The following is a 22747-nucleotide window of genomic DNA, read 5'->3' as shown; positions in this document are numbered from 1 at the left end:
GGAGAGAGAGAATAACACACGACACCATTCCCAGGCCTGTGTGGTGGTGGTGGAGATCCCTGCTGGAAATACAAAAATGACAAATCTAAAGAAAGAAAGAAAGACAAACACGTCGAGTTAATAAATTACGGTTGATGCCTCGGCTGCCGTGAATTGAATCCTCGACGCTAAAAAACTGCCTCCTTTTTGCGCCACCCATCCGCACGCATATTATATATGTACGTATATATGTACATTGGGCATATGGTGTGGCGCGTCTTTTGATTCGACGTCCCGCGACTTTATTTAAAAAAAAATCCAGCGCGGACAAATATGCGTCCGCGCGCGGCTTTTGTGAAACGCGCGGGAGGAGGCGGGTTGTATGCTGCTGTTATATTTTTTATTCTTTTCCAACTCTCTCTCTCTCTTGCTGCTAAAAAAGAACTTTATTTTTAAATATTCCTGGCGTTGTATAATATGTCTGAATTTTGAGAGAGAGGGTCCAGATGTCGGAGCGACGGCGACGGCGACGCTGGAACTTTTTTTATTTTTATTTTTTCTGGCTGCGCTGCTGATTTACAACGGCGTATATCATCATCATATCCTTGCACACACACTGCTGCTGTGTGTGTGTGTGTGTTTGCTCTTCACCAAATTGCGGTTCATCGGGGAAATTCTTTTTTTTTTTGCGCCCATTAAATGCGCGTCGTATAATATCACAAGCTCTCGATTCACTTCCATCGGGCTGTCCATTACATATATATACCCACCGTGGCGATAGAGATGCGCACACGTGTGTCGATCGTATTATAGACCCAACGACCTTCTCTCCCTATTCCTTTTGACTTTGCGGCTTTCGTCGCTAGAAGAAACAACAAATCTTTTAGCGCATTCAAAATAACTGGACGGTTGTGTGTTGTCTCAGCTGATGAGAAGTTGCGCGAGCGAGAAACGACTTTGCACATAAAGAAAAAAAGGAGAGTAGCCAAATAATCAGATACGTAATAACCAACTCTAGAGAAAATTGCTATTATAGTTTTATTTCGTTCATTTTTTGTTGCTGCTTGTTTGTTTTCTTTGCGCTGCTGGCTGCTGTTCTTTCAAATAAATATTGATGGGCTCCGCTCGCTTCATCGTCGTCGTCCCTCCTATATTTGTTGGCTTTTCTCTTTCGTCTTCTTATACCAACACAAGGCGATCTAGATTTATGGATCGAATCAATCACTGGCGCTCACGCGGCGCTCCTCTCGCACGACACAGACACACTCGGATGGGGAGGAGAGGACGAATTAGCTACTCCGACGATATAGAAACAAGGAGCTATCTCCAAAACTAAATAACAACAGGTTATCTTTTTTTTTGAAAGGAAAAATAAGAAGAAAAGAGGGAGGCTTCCCTTGGCTCGCGTGAGAACAGTCGATCGAAACGTCCACCATCAAGCGTTGACCAATTCGTTCATTTCTCTTTTTTTTACAGTTTGGCAGCCTAAAGTCAACGTGTGTCTTGCGCGTTTGTTATTATTATAAGGGACGTGTTGCGTGGCGGCCAGAAAACGAGAAACACACAAAAATATATTTAAAAGGCCCCGACCGATCGTAACGGAAAGAGAATATCTATACAGAAAAGAAAACGTTCAAGCGGCTGCTTGCGCTTGTGGCCATGGTAGGATGCCGACTCAATTTGGACGGGACGATCGGTGGGCGGATATTATCCATCGAATGTTATATTATGAGCCTTTTTATTTCTTTCTTGTATTAGATTATTCGTGTGCCGGCCCGGGACTTTGGCTGCTGGTTGCTAGTGTATATGCCTTGGACGTTTATCTTATTCGTCTGATTCACGCGATGCCGATTTGCTGGCCGCGCTTCTGGGTAAATGTAGTCGGCGGAACTTGACTTTTCTTTCGGCAGTTCACACTCGGCGGAGCGGGTTGATGATTCCTATAGCCATTGCCGAACAACTCTAGTCATGATAAATTCACTGGCTACAACAACACAGTGAGACAATAAGACCGTAGAGTATTTCTTGCTGGTCCGGCAGTTGGAAAAAGATGGCGCAAGTGGAGAACGTGGGAGACATCGTGCAGCACTTGCGACACAAAACGACAAAAAGCAAAAAAAAAGTTCTTTTTTTCTTTTTCTTGATTGTTGAAACGCCACATCCGCCTCCTCTTCTCGGGACGCGTTATGACATCGACGGCGACCGACCGACCGACCGACGTCGCCCACCGTTAAAAGTCATCAAGTCGCCCGCCTCCTCGTTACTAACATGACGGTGTGGCGTCGCGACGCGCCTCGACGACTTCCTAACCCCAACTGCTGCGCCGCTGCTGGATGAAATGACTTGAAGACGCAGCTGAAAGAAGCCGGGAATAGACATTGGGTTCGGGTTTTTTCTTTTGAGGAGGGAGACTCTTATATATCCCGCGTGATATAGCGGACGTCTCCCACACACAATCGAGTGATGTAGACTTGGCTATACTTTACGGTCTGCACATTATATCAAACAAGAAGCAAAAGTCACTGGCTTGTGACCGGTGCATTATTCTTAAAAAAGAAAAAAAGCTTGGATGATTCAATTGGCCCAGTAATTCATTCACATGTCAACGGTGGTGCACTTTGGTGCTATAAAAGTCCGTAAATTAGGAGAGAAAAAAAAGACTACCGGAGACAATTGGGAAAAAGAAGCTAATACAACTATATAGGGAATAAGCCAAAAAGTTTGGTTCTAGTTGTTGGCTGGTTGGATGATGAGGGCAGCTAGGCAGCACGCTCGGATCGCGTCCATTACCAGCGAATTAGTTCCAGTACAAAAGAGAGAAGTTTGTCTGTGCTGTGTGTCACTGGTGCGTTACACAAGGCGGCGACTTGTATGTGGTGGTTCGACGGTCATTGCTTTGTTTTTTTTTTCTTTTTCTTCTTTAGAAATACTATTTTTCCTTCATTTATTTTTTCGTTGTTTCCCAAAATTTTTTTATTTTCTGATTAGTGACCGCGCGGCGACTTTGGACACCTCTGGACCTCGGGAGAGTCGACTATAGTTTTATATCCATTTCTTTTCCTTCCTTTTTATGTAATATCGCGGCATGGGAAATTCTGTTTTGTTTCCTTCCGTCCGTTTTTTTACTTTTGGTTATTATTATTTCTATTTTTCTTGTGTGTTTTTATTTTTACTGGCCTCTGCTTTGCGCATCACTGCCCAGCCGCCGTCGTCATCTTCCGTTTCTTTTTGTCTTTTCATTTCGAATATACGGCAGCATAAAAATCCTTCGTCATTAACTTGAGGGGTTGAAATGTGGGACGCCATATCTAGCTAGCCATCACCGAGTGGAAACCAAAAAACGCTTTTGCGGGTGTTCATTCAAATGGGTAATGGTCGGTCGCGATAATAATGGCAGCATCGAATCAAGAAGCCAAGGGAAAAACCCCTTTTCCCCCCAAAAAATAAAAGAAGTTTTGAGGTTTTCAGTACACAAACTCACGATCCTCCCTCCCGATATCGATACAGTTTCTTTTTAACCATCAAAAAGCCAGTTATTATTTATCAATAGTCGAAGGAGCCAAGCGATGAGAAAGGTGGGCCAGTGAACCTCAATATCTGTCGCCATAGATTCCCATAAGTACACATATCCTCGTCGGTCACAGCGGCACAATAACCAATCGGGTGAAGAAAAAGGGAAAGTTATATCAGGATAGACTCCGCGTCCTATTTAGAACTGACGTTTGGCGGTGAGTGATGAGCTCTGCCGGCCATCCGCGAGCGGTTTGGCAATGATTTGACAACCGCAACAATTCCGGAATCCGGGAAATCCAACCCAAAAAAAGGTTTTCGATTCCCGCGATTCGCGATGCGAACCTTGGCGATCTCTTTTGTGCGATTGCCGTTTTTTTTTCGCTTCAAATGGCCGATTTTCCCGTTGTCATGTGACGACTTTTATAGGCACGTTTATATTATCTGTCGGTTCCATCAGCGTTCCAAAACGTCGGATTTTGGCTCAAATTGCTGAATGAATCGGTGCAGCTTTGAACAATCTGATAAATGCCACAGGAAGATGAAGGGTGCGATTGGAAAGAATTCTATTATAAATAATAGTATAGTTTTTTGCCTCTGATAACATTTTTGCTTGGGTGAGATAGATATGAAAAATGGCGCTCGAGGAAGTTTCCGTGCTACAGCGACCGGGGAATTCTTTCAATTCTGCGTGTCGGATTATTACGGCCATAAGAAGATAAAGAAGAAAGAGAATCAAGTGAGAAAAAAGAAATAGAAAGACCGCAATGGTTAAAAAAAAATAAAAACTGATTGATTCGTCTATTTATCAAGTCAGGGCGATGGGAGAATAGATCAATCACTGGCCGCCAGAACGCAAACCGAAAAAAAAGGACATAACTTACATACGTATGTACACACACACACACTTCCCTTCGTCTACCGTACCATTTATTAAATATCTATTTATTATTTCCCCTCTCTCTTTCTCTTGGCTTTTTGGTCGACGACCACTGTCCAAAAAGGCTGGATTATTTCGCTGGCCCAGCAAGTTACAAACAAACGGGATATGGTGTGTACACACACACACACACACACTGGACACAACCAGAATAGGCCAGCCAAAGAAAATTGTTGTCTTATTTTCCCAGGCGTCCGATTTTCCCATGGCGTCTTATAAAATAAAAAATCAGAATTGTTTTCTTCTGGGTCTTCTTCTTCTTATATTTCCCTCTTGCTATCAAAATAATTTGACGTGATGTATCAGTGCGAGATAATCATTTTTTTTTCGTTTTTATTTTTCACCCAAAATATTTCCCATTCCGTAATACAATAATATTAAATAAAAAAGGAAACGCATAAGAAATGTACAGCAAAACTCTCGCGCACCGGTCACTTTTTACAGACTGCACTTATGGTAATCCGTCTGCGGTTTTTACTTTATTTTTGGGGAGTCACCGTTGAAAATCTCATATTCATACTTGCGAATCCGTCCGGCCAGAGATGTACGCGTACGATAGATGTTCCGTATAGTCCAGCAAGCGCGCCCCTCCGCCCAGGAATTTTTGGCTGGGATAGAGTCGCTTGACTGGACAGCGCAGATAACAGCAAATAATATAAAGAAGAAAGAAACATGCTGAATAACTATACGTATGTGCTGTATACTAACATGCATGAAACAAGACTATAGCAGTACACACCCACCGGACTGGACACACATGGTTATTATCAATGCGCCAAAAAAAAAGGGTTATTTTTTCTTTGCTTTCTTCACAAGGGAATTTTTGCACGTCATCAGTACCTCGAAATCACATCTGCTGTTGAGAAATTGAAATCTCCCGGCTAAAATTTGTCTTCATTGAATCATCACAGCGCAAATTTTGTAGTAATAAAGTTGCACGACAACATTTGGGCAAAAAAGAGAATAAAATTAATTCCCACTTGGGTTCCAAGATGTTGAGCGATTAAATCGCTTTTTTATCGTTTTTTGCGGTTTTGATTTAGGGAAGGGGTCGATTTTTAATGAATTCTAATCGATATCTTAAGTATTGCTAATTAGAATATTAGTGTCGTCTGCTCATCAGATTTTCGAAGATTTCGTTACCGTAATACTGTTAAACAAGTTCGACCAGTTCGACCAGTTCGACAATGAGACCACAGACAACGATAAAACTAACATTCCAATTAAAAACGGAACGATCACTTTTTAGAACATGGATGCACGAAAATAAAGTTACAAAAATGTGGTCATCGTCATGTCAACTTTGGTGTCGCAGCTTTCCATGCTCTCCACTCCATGTTGTTTGGCGGGTAAATTCTCACAATGAAAATGGGATGACCGACTAGATGGGCTTAAATAGAAGAGTTAAACTTGTTTCAAGAATGTGAATTGTAACTTCCTGACTAGCATTATTTATCCCCTTGTCGATGCATTGCAGTTTGTTATTTGCACTAAATGTAACATTTTCCTCTGTGCAGAATTCAGGCCTGAGCCAGCCATCGTAACAGCAAAGTTTTGCTTGTGTTGGAAGTCCAGTCATATGATTTGACTGATGGCCTCCTGTCATCAGCAACAATCACAGCATCCTCACTTAGGTAATAATTTTCGTTACTTTTATCAACCTGCATGTTACCTGCCAGATTTTTTAATGATGTACATGACTTGCACAAATGCAATGTATTACAGGGAAACCTTCAATTCCCCTGTTTATTAACAATTAGGTTTCACCCCTGGTTTACAAATGTCTTATTTTCAACTTTTCCTTGCTTGTTATTGTTTCTGTAAATATTTCTCGTAACTCATTGTTGATATTTTTTATTTAGATAAACAGCATCCTCTTCAATTGGAGAAACATCCAGTGTCGACCGAGTTAAGGATCTCTTCGATTCCCCTTTCTTAAATGTTCTCGTGTACGCCCATGCGAGTGTGGGTGTATTCACGAGGACTCCCTTTTACCTATCCCTCCTCTGGTGGATTCAACTTTTCTGTGGCTGGATGGAGCACCTGTGGAAGCCTGGCTGTATTTCCCAGGCTTAAAGGTAGGACAAATTCATCTCTATTCTTCCTTTTTGACCATTTGGTGGGGTTGATTTTAAATCGTTGCGGAGTACGGAATACGATCATTCCTGGGCCATGCAGTTGGCTGAAATTTTTTCATCTTGCTGTTTTTGTTTTTCTCAGTCAGGGTTCATGCTCACGTGTGGAACCACTGCAGATCAGGCTTGTTTTCGTACCTCGCAACTTTGTCTGTGGGTTTCAACAATCAAATTCAGAAATATTTGAACTTGAAACACTTGAAGCAAACTGCAACTTGAACAATTTTTTTTTCCACCTAGAGGGTCTTGCCGCTACACCGGCACTTCCTGGTAACCAAAGGTGGAATGCCAAAATAAATTAATTTTTGTCCATTTGATTACATTCCTCTGTTATGTAGATATGATGATAGTATCGTATCTATATACTGTGAAAAACAAAGGGCTGTCAGGTTTCCATATCGCTAATCGCCATATCTACTCGTATCACGTAACAGTTAACGACAATAACGACTCGAGTCGACCAAGTTTATTCTCCTTCATTTCCAACTGTCAAGTCATTTTTCTCTCTCTTCTCTCCCCGCGTTGCATATGGAAAACGAGAAGTGGAAGAAGAAGAAAAAGCTGAGCGCCAGCAACAGCAGGAGTCGACATTCCTTGCGTCTATTCTTTTATTTTTTTCTATTTTTTTTTTCTTTTGTTCTGCAATTTCAGCGCAATCAGAGAAACCATAGACGTCATATACTCGGGCGGTTATATCTCGTCTACATTTAAATTCTTTTTCTCTAAAAAACTTTTTTTTATTATTGAACGATTGCCGAAAAATGCCGGGAATTACAGCGCGAGACCCAAGAGGTCCATACTCCATAGCCACAAAAAGATTCAGAGAGAGTCAAGTGGATGGAAAATTTAAGCGACGAGAAGGTAAATTGCTCATTAGCACGCCATCGACCAGTCTAATAAAGACGCCAGCCAAAGAAACAAAACAAAAAAAAAGTCTATTCGTTTCTTTTGGGACGAGAACGATTTGCTCGGTTGTATAAGAGCGCGTCCCGGCCGCTATTGTCTCTCTAAGCTAGATGATGATGATGAGAGTCATCGAGGAATATACGATCGTGTATAGGCTAAAGAAAAAGAAGAAAAAAGACAACGGCAGCAGTACATATAACTCACGGGTGGTCAACAGAAGGAACAGCCGTGCCGGCTTGATGTGGTGTCTAATACCATCTCTGGCGATAAAAGCGACTAAATCCCACTCGTTTTTTTACTGCAACTATTACTGTACGTGTATCTCTGATGTGTGGAACATTCGAATGACTCTCTATATCCCCCCTCTTGCAGTTTAGACATTTGCTGCTCACGCTGGGAGAGAGAGAGAGCTACCCGCAGTGGAAATCTCTTGAGAGAATATCGCCATCAAAGTTTTTGTGTGATGATGTTATCTCGGTCTATCGTCCCGGCTTTTATTCGCTCCTCATTTCTTGGTCGGTTATGTGTCTGCTGATGAGCCAATTGGAAACGGTTTGATTCGGTTAACCGTTTTGAACAGCCCAGCGTCGTCGATTTCTTTCTCCTTTTTTCAAAAAAAGTCGGCGCGGCTTCTTCTTCCTCTTGTTTTGTTTGCGATGGTAAATTGTACGACCGTGATAATCACAAACGGCCGCACCGTCGCGGCTCTTCTTCTTCTTCTTCTCCCGTCTGCCACCGTTTCGCTTTTCACACAACCGGCGTGTTGTTGTGTGGGTCCCGGCTGGTCCTCCTGTTGGCATTCAAATCACCCGCGACGGATGTGAATGGAGAGAGGACAATCCGTCAACTCGACAAGAGAAATGTCGCCTTCACAGTCCTCCTTCCTCTTTTGTTGGTCATTTCAAAATTTATTTGTACAAACATCTTTTGACTCAATTCTAAAAGTGTATGTATATACTATAGCCGCACCGCGCTGTGTTGCCGAGGACACATTTGTCTGAATATCCCGCGGTTTATAAATAGCATAATACACCGCGTATAGACCTATACGTGCATGGGAAAATACGTCAGGTGAAGCCTAGGAACAGCAGCTCACAGACGTCATCATCAAGAGAAAAGAGCCGAGTGCACATTTGCCAGCACCTCCCGTGGCGGGCGGCAGCCGAGAGAGAGAGAGAAAAAAAAATCAAAACAGATTGCCTTGTCACACTTGTGTGTGTATCCATATGCACACACAGAGTCTACCACGTCTTTTCGGTTGTGGCTGTACTTGATGCTGACGTCTGTGGAGTCTGGGGGGATTTTTTTTTCTCGGAAGTGGATAGAAAATGTGTGACGTTACGCAGAGTAAAAACATGGAACCCTTGTTGGCTATTGTGTGGGGACTGGACATGATGAGGCTTTCGAATCATCATCTCCTCTCAGTGTGTCCTCTACGTTGGGGAATTATCTTTGAGATCCTCTTGAGATCTTCTGGTGTTGAATGACCAACGGTGACCGCTGCTGTCGTCACATTCAAAGATGAATCCGCACTTTACGTCTCTAGCTTTTTTTTCGACTGACAATAAGCTACTTGCGTCTGGCGAGATACACAGCAGCAGCAGCATAGGTAATTACACGTTTGATACAACGGGAAATGACAAGGTTATTACTCTATAGGGTTCACAACAACAGCAGCAGAGAATATAGCTACTATAATACTATACTGGCAGATATCAAAAGGTGATTTCACTTTAGCTTCGTTATATCCACAGCAGCATCTCAATTTTCGAATGTGAATTTGGCTTTTGGAAACTGACGGGGGGGACCACACGGCGAGATTTTGGGTTGAAATTGTCTCGATCGCCGCTGTGTGCTGCTCCTGATGATGTCGTTATTATTATTATTTTTTTTTTAACATCGACCAAACTCTCTGCTGGCCGCTGTTGGCCAGCAGATGTTGGACGAATGTTCCTCTGCGCAGGTGATGTGAAAAACACACAGGTTTATACGCAGGGCTCGTGGTGAGTACAGGAATATATGGAAAGAAAAAAAGAAATTCTTCTGAGCGCGGAGGATAGCTCAGTTTCCCAGAAGAAGAAAAGAAAATGGGCGAATCAAGATTTGATTTGTCCATTGGGCGGTCATTAATCACGACTCTGGGTTTTATATTGGACGGCCAACAGTTTTCGGGAATTCCGCCGAGAGTGTTGTTTATAAAATAAAAACGACCATATAGTTATTTCTTTGCATTCGTCGTAACGTCCGCGCGCCGCTTTTCGTTCGGGAGATTTGATTTAAAAAAGAAGATCGAAAAGACGTGGAAAACGGCAACCAGTCAGTTGAATCTAAATCCCCGCACGCTCGCGATTGCTCACGTCCACATAAATTAAATAAAGAAATTAAAATTAAAGAAAAAAAAAAACTAGCGTCGCGTGATTAATGTTTTTATATTCCGAGTTCTTGTTATAGTATGTACAGGTGCCGCCGAATTCTTATTTTTACTAACTCCGGTTGGTAGGTTGGTTTTTTTTTTTATCACGCGGATTACGGATTGTTTACCCTCACGGTCAAGTGGCTGTGTGTATAGGTGCGGATGATGTTTTCTTGTATGATAAGCCCCTCTTATCAATGGATGTTGTTGGCTACTTGGCTGTGCCGACGTCACATCGAGTGGCCGATTGGATGACTCCGCTAATCTGGCGACAACAAGAGAGCGCCGGCACCTTTATCGGCCTCCTCTTTTTCGTCAATAAAGACAGAATTGAATAAGTGTACTCGGTATTTTTGGTTCATTTGGGTTATTTTTACACATTTGAATATCCCAGACGAGGATTATGGTTGTACGTAAATCAAACTCGGCGCCAAAAAAAATCAAGTATTTAAAAAAACAATAATTATTCATTTTTTTTAAATAGTAGATTTACTAAATTGGAAATCTTATTAATCTTAAATAAGATTTCCAATTCTGAAATTAAGAAATGGCGCATGTATAATAAGATTCCACTCGTCAAATTACAAAAATGGCCAATCTCCGTACAGCCCAAACAAAAATCTATTTTTATCTTGCCACAATACGCGCTTGACTGGCAAGCGCTTTTGGCGGTGATGGTCTCCCATCATCGCTCGAATTGATCGAATCCCGTAATCCCCAAAACGAAACGCAGCGGGATCGCAATGGTATTATAATACACCCTATCACATCAGCCGCTGTTGGCTGGTGGCTGTCGTTATTCATCCGACATGCGGCACCGACACCGCCCGACACAACAACAACGCAAAGTGGACGATGGGAATATAATAATAATAAGGAGCTCTATCGTATAGAAATTTGCCGACACACAAGAGTCAACACCTGAAACAAGAAAAAAAAAGGGTCCCGTGTCTATACACACGTATCCTAAATACTCTCTAGACAGCCGTATCTCGATGTATTATATGGCCAATTACACGACGTGCTGCGTCTCAAAAAGGTGTACGGGAAACGCAATTTCGTGTCCATCACCGCAGAATAGAACGTCCGAGACATATCAGACAGCAAATGCTCCGTAGTAGAGTGACAAGGTAAAGCAGCACCTATAGCTGATACCCATTTATGCTACTCATACTCTATGTGTCTAGTCTCTCACACGGACGTAATCTAAACAAAATTTCTGGCGGCTGGATTTAAAATAAAAAAATGTGTGTTGCTCATTTTCTTTTACGAGGAAGAGGAGAAGAAGGAGGTGCGACGGTGGGAGAGAGAGAGCGGCGGCGTTGGCGTTGATGGCGATGTCGTCAACGTTTAATGAGTTCGAGAGCTCTGGAAAAAGAAAAAAAAAATGTATTCGAAATAACCTCGCCATAAGTCCAGCAGCAGTCGACCGGCTCTCTTCATTCACTTGCATAAAACATTATATAGTGTATACTTGGATATGTTTTACCGGCCTTGTGTGTATATCAAGGCAGACGGACGGGCTATGGTCATATCTCCTCCTACTTATACACTCTCCGGGGCCCGGTTGTTGTTTTCTTTTAATAAAAACACAAAACGAGACGAGGATAGACGTTATTACTTATTAGCTTCTATGTTTTTTTTTCCAACGGTGCGACGGTATGGCACACCAAAGTCTAATGGAGCTTGTAAACGGTGTGAATATTTTTCTGGGGATGTACAAGCGCGTGAACGGATATATAAGGCAGACGAGCGACGCCGGTATAGTTATAATAATCACCCAATAAAGAAAAGCGCATCTTTTTTTTTTATTTATTGTAACAACGCGGCGCATGATATCATTTTTTGGATGGGACCTGCTTGTTGTTTTTTTGTTTGTCCCGTTGAACTGCGTCTACGTTCAACTTCCTTTCTTTTTTTTCTGTAATTTATTTGTTTTCACGTTTCCTGTTCTGCATCCCCGACCCAAACAAAAGACAATTGCTGCGTCTATGCTAATAATGCGAAAATAAAAAAAAATAAAAAATAAAAAAAGGAAATAATATTTTCCAGTTTCATCCCAAAGGAAAGAAAGAAAAACAATGAACAGGTACATATAAGAAGAGATTAGGTAGAAAAAAAGGGACTATAGTATAGCCATGCGTGAACTGACCTGAGACGTCGTGGGCCGTGGGTCCCAATGAGTTTGCGGTCAGTCGGGGAGGGAGGCCATTGATCGAATGTGTGGGAACGGACGGGAGTTAAAAGAAGTAAAAACAAAGAGAGAAAAACCAAAAAAAGAAATGCCCAGCTACAAGTAGCCTCCGTCGCAACAAAGTTCTTGGCACTTTGGTTAGACGCATTTGCCTACATATAGCCCCGGCCGTGCTCTATGTGGAGATACGCGGGCCGGTTCCTATTCGGGTCTGCCCCTACTACCGTGTGTGTGCCCACAGCGCCGTGCATTATATGCTGATTGCATCACAACTTTGAGAAGAGAGAGAAAAGAAAAAAAAAAAAGAAAAAAAGAAAACCAAAAAAAAAAAAGAAAGAAATAGCGTGAGAAAACCGCCGACGTCCGCTAATGGCACAACTTCGTTTATTAGATGAATGTGGGATTCCTCTGGGTACGCAGAATAAGAGGAACAAGACACAGAAAAAGAGTCTAGACTACTACCCCCTCCAAAAAAATATATTAAAATGGACGACAATTTGTTTTTAGAAGAAAAAGTCGTTCGGATTTATATTTTTCTTTTCTTGACCGCCGGTCGTCGTCGTCGTTCTTCTTTTCGCTCCCGATCGCGCCATTTATTCCGAGGGGGAAATCAGAATTTCTCACGAACAAATATTTTTTCGTACATGGTTTTTTTTTTCTGGTTGCTCGGCAGATATTTCTTCTGTTCTCTCTATTAACGTTGTATTGTTCGTCCCTTTTTTATTATGATTCTTTTTCGAAAATTGGCGCGCCGGGTAGTCCTCCGAACTCAGTGCGTGCGGGGCGACTGCCGGTCAATTTGAGCCTCTTATTGAAAGTAACGAACGAAAAAGAAGTGGGTCCCGACAATGCGCTGCGATATCCCAACAAGAAAATGAATCCCAACGTCACACAGTTAACAACCGTACCCATACGGTTGGTACACAAAAGGCGGCATTGAAGCCAAAGTCACATCACATTCTTCTTCTTCTTCTTCTTCTTTTCATTCCATTTCTGTCAAAAAAAGGAAGGGAACTATCTCGCAAGAGAGAAAGGACAGGAGATTGCCAAAAAGTCGATGTGCCGGTGCGACTATTTTCCACTCGGCAACCACAACGGTTCAGCAGCATGTATTATAGTAGTACTATGCTACTATATTTTTATGTTAATACTCACGTCCTTGATGACGTGTAGCCCGAAATCATTAAACGTGAAAAAAAAATATGTGCGGCTGAAACGTTTTCTTCCTCGACGGGAGAGAAGAGAGGAAGAAAAATTGCCGATCACAGTATCTCGGCAGAATTGTACACACACACACATATTTGTGTCACTCCATAAATTTGAATACGTACGTGCATATCTTTACATATGCATATCTCTCTCTCCCTTATGCGCTATGAGGTAGCACAACCCGTTTTTCTTTTTTCTTGAAATTTTTATTTCACCTTTTTTTTCTTTTCTTTTTTGAATATATATATCGGACGGCTGTTAAACGGCAACCGAATGTGCCGAGCTGCTTTTATATTTAGGAGTGTCTGTAAGTTGCTAATAGCCCCCCCCCCTCTTCTCTTCTCTCTCTGGCTTGTAATAGTCTTAGTGAAGATGTTAACCGCCACACCAACAAGTCCACTTCTTTTGAAAATGGTTTTTTCCTTCTTCTTCTTTCCCTCCTCTCATCTTGTAGACATTACCCAAACCCCCTCGTTGTTGCATATCTTCCCAGCGTCTATAACCTCGTAGATGCAGCGGGACTATATGTAGTAGGTATAGAGCGGGCGGGTTTTTATTAGAATCTTCCGTGGTGTAATATCGTTGCGGAGAGAGAGAGAGAGAGAAGGGCTATATTAGAAAGGACCTCTGGCTCTTTTTTCTCTCTCATTTCTTCTGATATCTCTTTTAGTGTATCTTAATAGCGTGTGATCATCTCTCTCCGCTCTCATCCAACTCCTCTGCCATCGGAGGCATAAAATCCCAGGGTCCACACTCCTGGAATGTCTTGATGCCCTTTTGCTCAACATCAACCGAATGAAATCTTATTTTTTGGCCGAGCTGGAGAAATGTTTTTATTTCTTTCCACACACACACGTACACGAAATAGGAGAGAAGAAGTTGTCAAAGACCCGAGGGCTCTGCAGTAAAAAATAAAAGAAACAAGTCGATGCTCGTTGAGTATACGTCATACATTTCCCCATTCAGCCGTAATTATTCAGAGCTATAGGCATTATTGGGCAAGGGGTTAAGATGAATTAAGAAGCGTGACCTACACTATAGATCACCTGCTAGTTCCTTTTACGCGTGATTGGGGCTGACAAATGATTATCGGGGCCAGGCACAGTCCAAGTTTGACCGGCCGGGCCAGAAAACTTGTTGGTGGTGATGATCGCATGAGCGGACCGTTAAATGCTGGACCTCATCGACTCTCTCTATTTCCACACACACACACACGGAACATTGTAAATAAATATGAAAAAGATTGCAGCTTTTTATCACCGTCCGATCATCGTCGCTTTGACGTGCGCGGACTATCGGCTGGGGCCCTGCTCCGACTCTCTCCCAAAACGGGGAACGATCGTGCGGCACGCTTGGCCAGCAGATCTCTTTTCTTTTTGGCCAGCTCGAGTAATTGCTTTGGAAATGTTTCTCTCTCAACAGCGCTATAGTACGCTGGACTGGCCCAACTTTGCCTTAAACTAAAAGCTATAGACTGTGCTGGACGCTGAGCTGACAGCAGCGCAATTCGTTCCGATGTATCGCTGATAACCGACAAAATTTAACCATTCGCCTTTCCTCTACGCTGCTCTTATCTATTCCAGTGTAGATCTAGTGCAGCGTCCAGCACACATGTGTCCAAAGGCGATCGTATAGTATATCGGCTGCCGATTATTTTACCTTTTTTTCATTTTTTATCTCTTGTCCGAACTTCATCTTTCCTATAGACGCGCATAAGTTGACTGCCGTGAAAAAGAGTGTCGAGCCACGGTGCTGGACCGCCCGGGACCCGGGCGACAAGGTCTATTCGTGTATCTATACAGCCTTTTTCTTTTCATTTCATGGAAACGGATTCGGTGTATCACGGGCCATGAAACAGTGAATCAGCCCGGGATGAACCCACCCGCGGTGCCCATGTCGTTCATCTACAAAAAGAAATGGGAGAGAACCCTGAATAAAACATTAAGTTTAAGGGAACCTCAAAGCGATATCTATAGCTAATATACTACGGATTGGGAAATCTTACATACATAGCAGCGGCCAGCGCAGCGATTGAGCGGACGATTTCACGATGACCGCCCGCCACTATAGCCCAGGCAGCCCACCGCATTCTGAGTCCCGGATATCACGTCAGAGGCGTCGGATGGCTCGTTATTACATTGGCAGACGAGTTGTATTGAAAAAATTTCTTTCCTGACAGGTCGTTAAATATAAATCAGCCATTGAAAAAAAAAGAAAAATAAAGATGGGCCTGTCCATTAATTTTTGTATAAAGCGCCAGTTCAATTAGCGGACCTGTTTTCTTTTTCTTTCTTTCTTATGTAACTATCAGAAAGGTCGGATCCGGTTCTTCTAAATTCTAATCGGGTGGTGATGTACAAACACGAGCAGAGGCAGTTTTGTTCGCCTTGACTCCGTTTCAACCAAAACGATGAACAGTATGCACGTCGCATTCTATTTTTCGTTGGCCAGCGCATATCATCGCCGTCATTATTACTGGATGTGTGACGGCACGTTTAAACATTTCCGACCGCTTTTTCCAGAACGCGGGTGCGCGCATTCCGATTGCGCGCAGCGCCATTCTTGCGCCGTCCGTTTTTCAAATTTCTTCTGCCAGTGGAATTCGGCAGCAGATGAAAGCGCAGTTGTTACGTCAGAGCGCAATAAAAAGGATATACCGAATTCCCTCTGTGAAAAATGAATTTGATTAAGGACGACGCCAAGATCCAGTGCTGCATTTGTGTGATATAATATGCACTAAAAATAGTCCACGAAAGGGAAGAAGAAGAATTTGTTTGGTTTTTTTTTTTGGCCGGCGGCCACACCTCGATGGGACGGAGAACGGAGATGGTTATGTTAAAGTCCGTAATAGTTTATACTGTTGTCAGCAGAAAATAACGTACAAGGCTCATATTTCTAATCGCAATTCGATTCCCGTCGTCGTAATATTTAAAAAAACAAAAAGGGAAAGAAAACGATGAGGGCCATTCAGAATTGCGCCCAGTGGCGATCAATAGATTGTTGTCCTGGGCAAAGCCATAAAAACGAATGAAACAAAAAGGAAAAAAAGAAAGAAAAAGAAAGAGAGAGAGAGAGAAAAGACTAATTAAGACATGCATCCAACAATCGATGCATCCAATTTTTTTCCCCTCTTTCTCCGTACATATCCCGCTGATTAGATATTCGTAGAGACTTTCCATCTCTTTCTCTCGACCCTTTTTCTCCTCTCGCCGTCCAATCGCCCTTTACATATCTAAAAGAGATCCTTTTTATTCATATCACAGGAAATCTATGGGAATTACATAGATCCGGAGATTTTCATTTCGAATGGGCCATTGCAATCTGAATGGATATGGAACGACTTGTATTTTTGTTTCAGATGTTTTATCTTTTGATGCGTACGCGCTCGAATGAATCAACCCAAATAACAAAGCGCGCGTGATCGGAGTTGATTCCTTCGATTAGATTCCCGGCTCAAAGTGTGTATGTTTATTTATACGCTATATTACATACATACGTATGAGTCGATTCCTCTCCTCTATATATAGAAACCAAAAGGGGTACATAATAATCATCATCTAAAAATATCGGCTTATTTATTTGTCTTTTCTTCTTATTCCCCCCCCCCCACTTCTTCTTTAATCATAAGAATATGCAAATGCGTCTTTGGGGGCATATCCTGCCACGATCCATTTTCGGATGTGTTGAGGTTATATAGGTGGCAGAGTCCGGCCGCCATAAAGGGCCGCAGAGAGAGATGAGAGAAGAGCGTGGAAGATCTAGCGTGTGTGGTGTAATAAATCAAAGGGGGCTAGCAGCCAAGGTGCCCAAAGGGTGCCTCGGCTGCTCCGATCGCTGGGATCGGTCCAATTAACTTCTTTTTAAAGTGTGCTAACTATTTTCGTGTCGAGGACCCTCCCTCTTCACGTGGTGGTAGTGCGCAGCGCATATTTACCCATCTCTCTTACCCTACCGCCGAAACCTGTATTTTGTATTATTGTATACATAACGTGTCCAGCGTAAAGAGACGAGAGCTGTAGATCCTTTCTCCTCTACTATTTAAACACGTAGCGAGAATCGAAATTAATGGCTCACTGACCGCTCATCGGAAGAATTCGGCGCCCTATTTTGTCTTGACTCCGAAACATTCGAACGGATGGCGGCTACTAAAGCAAAAGCTTTAGCTTAACAATAATAAAGATAACGATTTCTGATTGTGTAAATGGTAGCGTGTGCCTATATAGATCCGCCAGATGTGCCGCTCTTCATTTAACTGGCCAATGTGCACGACGAACTCACCGTATATACGTCATCCCCATTTTTCTTGTTTGCATCAAATGTTTTGTTGTTTTCTTTTCTCCGGAACGATTAAAAACCGCCGCCGGTCATTTACCTTTTAGTAGGTATTACTATAGTTGACAGAGAAAAAAAAATAAAAGATAAGGCCTTTTATTTTATTTTTCGGGAGCACATGTTGTGTGTGTGTTATTTCATAGCGGTGTGATGTGTGTGTTACACAATGCCCATCTGGGTGCGGTGTAGACTCGCTGTGTGGGAGGACGGAGATGATGTAATCAAACCAACGGTTGTCTGCTATGGGACTAGGCCAATTAAGCGACGCTTCAATGAATCGATCGATGTCGTCATCGGGGGGAAAAAAAACCAGACGTGAATTCGTCGGTTTCTCATTTTGGCACGTCGGCATATTAATTCGTCTGGCTGTTATTAATTTCCCATCATCGCCGGGGACTGATTTGAATGCGTGAATTTTCGCCAACTCATTTCGGTTATTCCTTTTTTTCCGCGCCGTCATTCAATTTTCCATCAGCCAACGCGGTCTGGCCGGAAAGTGTAACACTCACGGGTGGAACTTTACTTGGATGTTTGCGCTACTTTTTCTTAGCCGAACCAATTGGCGCATATATTCCCTGTGACACTTTTTAACCGTGGTCTTTTTTTTCCCTCATTTGAATTACAACCATCCACGTCCGCCTGATTATATAGGCGAACCGCCCGTGATTATGCCGGGCAGGCACCTATATCCAGTCGCTTAAAGTAGATAACGGGCTAATTAATGAGACAGGACCGAGTATCATCTAAGTATAAGGTACGGCGATAATTAAGCAGCCAAGCGCTTTATTTTTGTTGTTGTTGTTTTGTTTGGCGGGTGGACTACGTGACTTGTGTTGATGCGCTGGGGGTGCGCTAGGGCGCAACTGAGACCCTCACGTCCACCGCCAACATATTTCGTGAGCCGCAACTTGGAAGCGCGGCCCATACCCGAGTCATTCAACACGGTCGACGACGCGGACAAAGTGGACATTAGCCGGCCCCAAGGTGATTATTAACTGCGGGACTCTGCTGCTGCGTGATGTGCAAGAACCAAACTTTTCTTTCTTTCTTATTCCTTCCCAAAAAATGTTGATGGGGATATCGGCCATCGTTTGAGAGAAGAGCGGCGGTTCGACGATTTCTTTCGGAAAAATAACAACATTTGGGGGGAGTTTTTAATTTGGTTTGATTTTAATTGAATCACTTTTTAATCGCCTGGGCGGTGTTATAACCCCAGTGGTGCCTTATTTCATCCCGACACTGCGCACATTTTCGTCTTTTTTCTTTTTCTTTCTTTTACCTGGAAAAAAGAAAATCAAAAATAAATAAATAATTTTATCAGGCATCTTTTTTTTTTCGACCTCGTCGTGCCACTCGGACATAAACTTTTTTGGCCTCAGCTCCTACTCCCTAGCTCAGACTTTGGATGAAATATAAAAACGCGTATATATGCTAATGCCAAGACATTTGAGACATTGATGACGGCTCGTATCGTCTATACTGGCGTAATTTCTTCTTCACGCCACAGTCGCCCCATCTTTCTGTTTTCTCGGCCCGCTCAGCACGGCCCCTTATTCCCCCGGCCGGCTGTATAGAACCTATTAACGGCCACTAAAGCGACTGCCCCCTTTTTAGTGTTCAACTGCAGCAGCAACAACAACAATCACCTCGCAACTATTAAAAGGTTCACATTCTGTATAAATTGTAATTACGGCGCGGACGTGATCAAAGAAAAAATCTCTCGCCAGAGATAGGGACGGACCAAACTGTGCAGACGGACGGACAGACGCTCGTGAGCTGAGGTGAAAATGAAGGTGGAGGAACCCAAAGAAATATACCCCTTCGGCCCTCTAAGATAAGATAAAACTCTCTCTCTCTACCTCTTTGGCTGGCCGTCAGTGAAAATAACATAGTGACCGGTTGATACTCGGCGGACGGACCGGGACGGGCGATCTGCGATGGGCAGCGGGGGGGCTTTAGGGGGGGCTGAGCCATAAACGGAGTATATACATCACGTGTGGAGGGAATTTAATATAATATGTAGTGTTGCAGCAGTCGCTGGACGGGCTACTATACTACTTGTTATACCTATAAATGTTTCCAGCCATCATATAACCTCGAAGGCCATCAAGGCCATGAACCGATTTAAGTCAATATCCTGCGGCCCCCTTCAGAGCTCTGTGTACTGCCCTGGTCTGGCCAAAAAGAGCTCTGCAGCCCCGTGTTAGCTGTGAGTTGGTTGTGCTGGGCGACGTCATTTCTTGATGGATCGGTTCTAATTCTACCGAGGAGGAGAGCGCAGCAGTCACCTTCCACCACCTTCTCATTTCGTATGCATGGATTGCGCATGGCATGCCGTGCAAAGTCGTAGCCGCTTAAGTTTCCAGCTACATAAACCGAAGACCTATTTAATATTCGTTTGATCGTCGAAAATCAGGCTGAAACCAAAATCTGATGGTTTGGATGATTGCCCAGATATGGGCAAATGTGTATCACTTCCTTATAAACGACCGACCCTTGATCAATTCTCTCACCCAAAAAAAAGATGATGGAAAAAATTATAACGATCTGGATGCCCAAAAAACAACGAGAAGCTTTTAAAAGAAAAATACTTTCACCTGAATCATTGTTTTCTGGACTACGGTTATGATTTCGTTTTCGGTTGGGGAGTCACACCTATATCAAATGATTTGTAGCTCCGGGGTCAGATTCTCTTATTAGTCTGCTGCTATATTTATACATGCCTGGCTTCCATCTCCGTCTGGGTTGGGATATGCACGTTCCAAAAGGCGTGCTGGAGTGTGTCAGTCTCCGAAAGAGAATCTCAATCAAGTTTTTCAAAAACAAAAAAACAAGATTGTGATTCATTCAGAAATTGTGTGTCGACTATCTTTCGGATCTCGATCAAGAGGAGAGTTGAGTGTTTATTTCACTAACAAAACGAAACAACAAAAAACTGTCTGCATAGCTTAGAGGTTATTACTGTTGTCGGGTGGTTTTTTTTATTTTTAAATCATTCGCTTTTGTCTTATTGTTTTTGCGCCAAGAAAATTATCCCTGAGACCGTGACTTCAACATCAGACGTAATAACATTCAATTCAGTTATTATCGGTAATTTACGAGCGCCAACTGCGGAGACTGGCGCTGGATGGACCCCATAAAAATATGAGTCTAGAAGCGTGTCCTGTTGGCGCATTCTTATAGCGCCAGAGATTTTTTATTTATTTTTTTTTTTTTCGGGAGAGTCTGACACACAATATGGGCCTTAATGAGATGGTGGCTAGATTGAAATCGGGTGTTGAATAGATGAGGCGGACGGCAGTTCCGAGTCAGCCGAGTGAAATCTTTCACGCTATGGCCACAAATGCGGACGTTGGCCGACTGCTGGTCTTATAACTTTCGGGACTTTTGGGACTTCTTTATTTTTTCCACGGCCACGGATCCATCATTTCAGTCCATGGAGCAATTTCGTCCTAGTGGCTTCTGCTGCTGTATGTCGTTGCTACTGCATTTGTCTTATTTGATTCCTTGCTTTCGGTCCGGCTGGATGGAGCACGTGATAGCCATCAGATACGGACTTGAAAATGTTTTAATGAACGACACGAAAAAAATGAAATTAAAAAAGGCCAACGAGTGTGAAGGGCTTTTTTTCTTTTTTGCGCACTACATTAGCGGACGGAATCCAACATGCGATGGCTGCCAAAGATAGACTCTACTCTGGCCGGTTACATGTGTGTGTGTGTATTGTGTCGTGAGTACTATTGCTGCCTGGCTGGTTGCACGCAGAGCACCTCATTTGAATCAGTAAATCAGCAGCGAAAGCTTTTTTGAACTAAAATTTGACGCTCAATAAAACATTGACCACATCAAAGATTGCATCGCGCCCGGACACCTGCTCTGCTCTCCTATAGTATATTATATTATATAAATGTATATTACCCAGTAATCAACCAGTCGACGTAATAAGCCAACGCAAGTGTCGCCCCGTACACGTTCCAGTGAGTCCATCAAAAAGGACCCAACGGCCCACAGTCCGAAATTTGCGGGGGGAAAAAAAAACGACGAACACAAAAAGATTTGTGAGAAAAGACATCAAAATACGTGGGCTCGGTCGTTGGTTCGTCCCCGAAAAAAAATAGAGAACTAATTAATGTTAATGAGCCACTGGGGGGAAAGGGATAGAGGAGGAACACACACACGCACCAACCGGGATATAAATATAACACAGTTGACGAGCCCCAAAGAAGAGGAATTATTACATGTTACCAGACCTCGAAGAATATATAGGTGATGTTTCTGTTCTCTGTATTCCGGCGGTATTCCCCTAGATGATGGAAATCGGTTGGAATATAAAGAAATAAAATGCGTCCGTGTCGGTTGGCTTTGCCGAGGTGGGATGGAAACAAAATTTGGTATTGTAACAACAGGGGAAGAACCGGGGAGACTACTGGAGCACTTCCTTCCACTCTCATCGTTCGCCCTTAATCACCGTCGGCTCAGCACTGTATTATTTTTTGTTTTTTTTTTCTGCGAGAAAAAACAAATGAAATGAAATGAAAACAAAGGTGAAAATTGACGACGTGGAAGGGCGAAGAAGAACAAAAAAAGGTTCGAAACAGAATAGATGACCGACCCCGGTATTTAGTGCGTTATAGAGCCATCCAAATTAGATGCGCGTTTGCCACTCTACTTTATTATTGTGTAGGCGCTGTTGTAGTGGTGTGTATTATTCTTGTGTTTAGGCGCTGTTGAATGTTTTTAAGTCCCGCGTTCGTTACCGCCCCGTGCTGGTCGATGGCCGCGCCTTCCTTATATATTTTTCCCTTGGATAATACGATGAGCAGCAGACCATTTCCGCTGCACTCTCTCTTATAATAATCTTTCTTTTTTTCTCTGTCTCGTCTATTTGAGAGAATTTAAAAATATTAAATGAAATTGGAAGAGATCTGTATGGTGGTGCGGATGATCACCAGAGCGGATCGCTGTTTTTTTTTTGTGCGCTCGTCCTTTTCTCTGCTGGCGTATAAATAAACCAAATAGAGAAAACGAGATAGACGCCGGATTGTAATTTGCTTACATAATGGACGTGCTGCCGAGCAAAAGTGCTGGACGATAGCTATTGCTGCATCGCTTATGTCCCTCATCCAATT

At 42.9% G+C, this 22747-nt stretch overlaps 1 long non-coding RNA gene across 1 annotated transcript; it reads left to right on the top strand.

Moving 5' to 3' along the window:
* Positions 1-5587: 5587 nt before the first annotated feature.
* On the top strand, positions 5588-6470 carry LOC124192318. The gene is made up of 3 exons (XR_006873683.1): positions 5588-5778; positions 5947-6063; positions 6292-6470. It is a non-coding gene; the product is annotated as an uncharacterized LOC124192318 (long non-coding RNA).
* The last annotated feature ends 16277 nt before the right edge of the window (positions 6471-22747 follow it).

The sequence above is a fragment of the Daphnia pulex genome, chromosome 4 (genome assembly GCF_021134715.1).
Source record: "Daphnia pulex isolate KAP4 chromosome 4, ASM2113471v1".
NCBI lineage: Eukaryota > Metazoa > Arthropoda > Branchiopoda > Diplostraca > Daphniidae > Daphnia > Daphnia pulex.
Note: the sequence above shows the minus strand (reverse complement) of the source record. Positions and strands in the feature narration are given on the sequence as shown.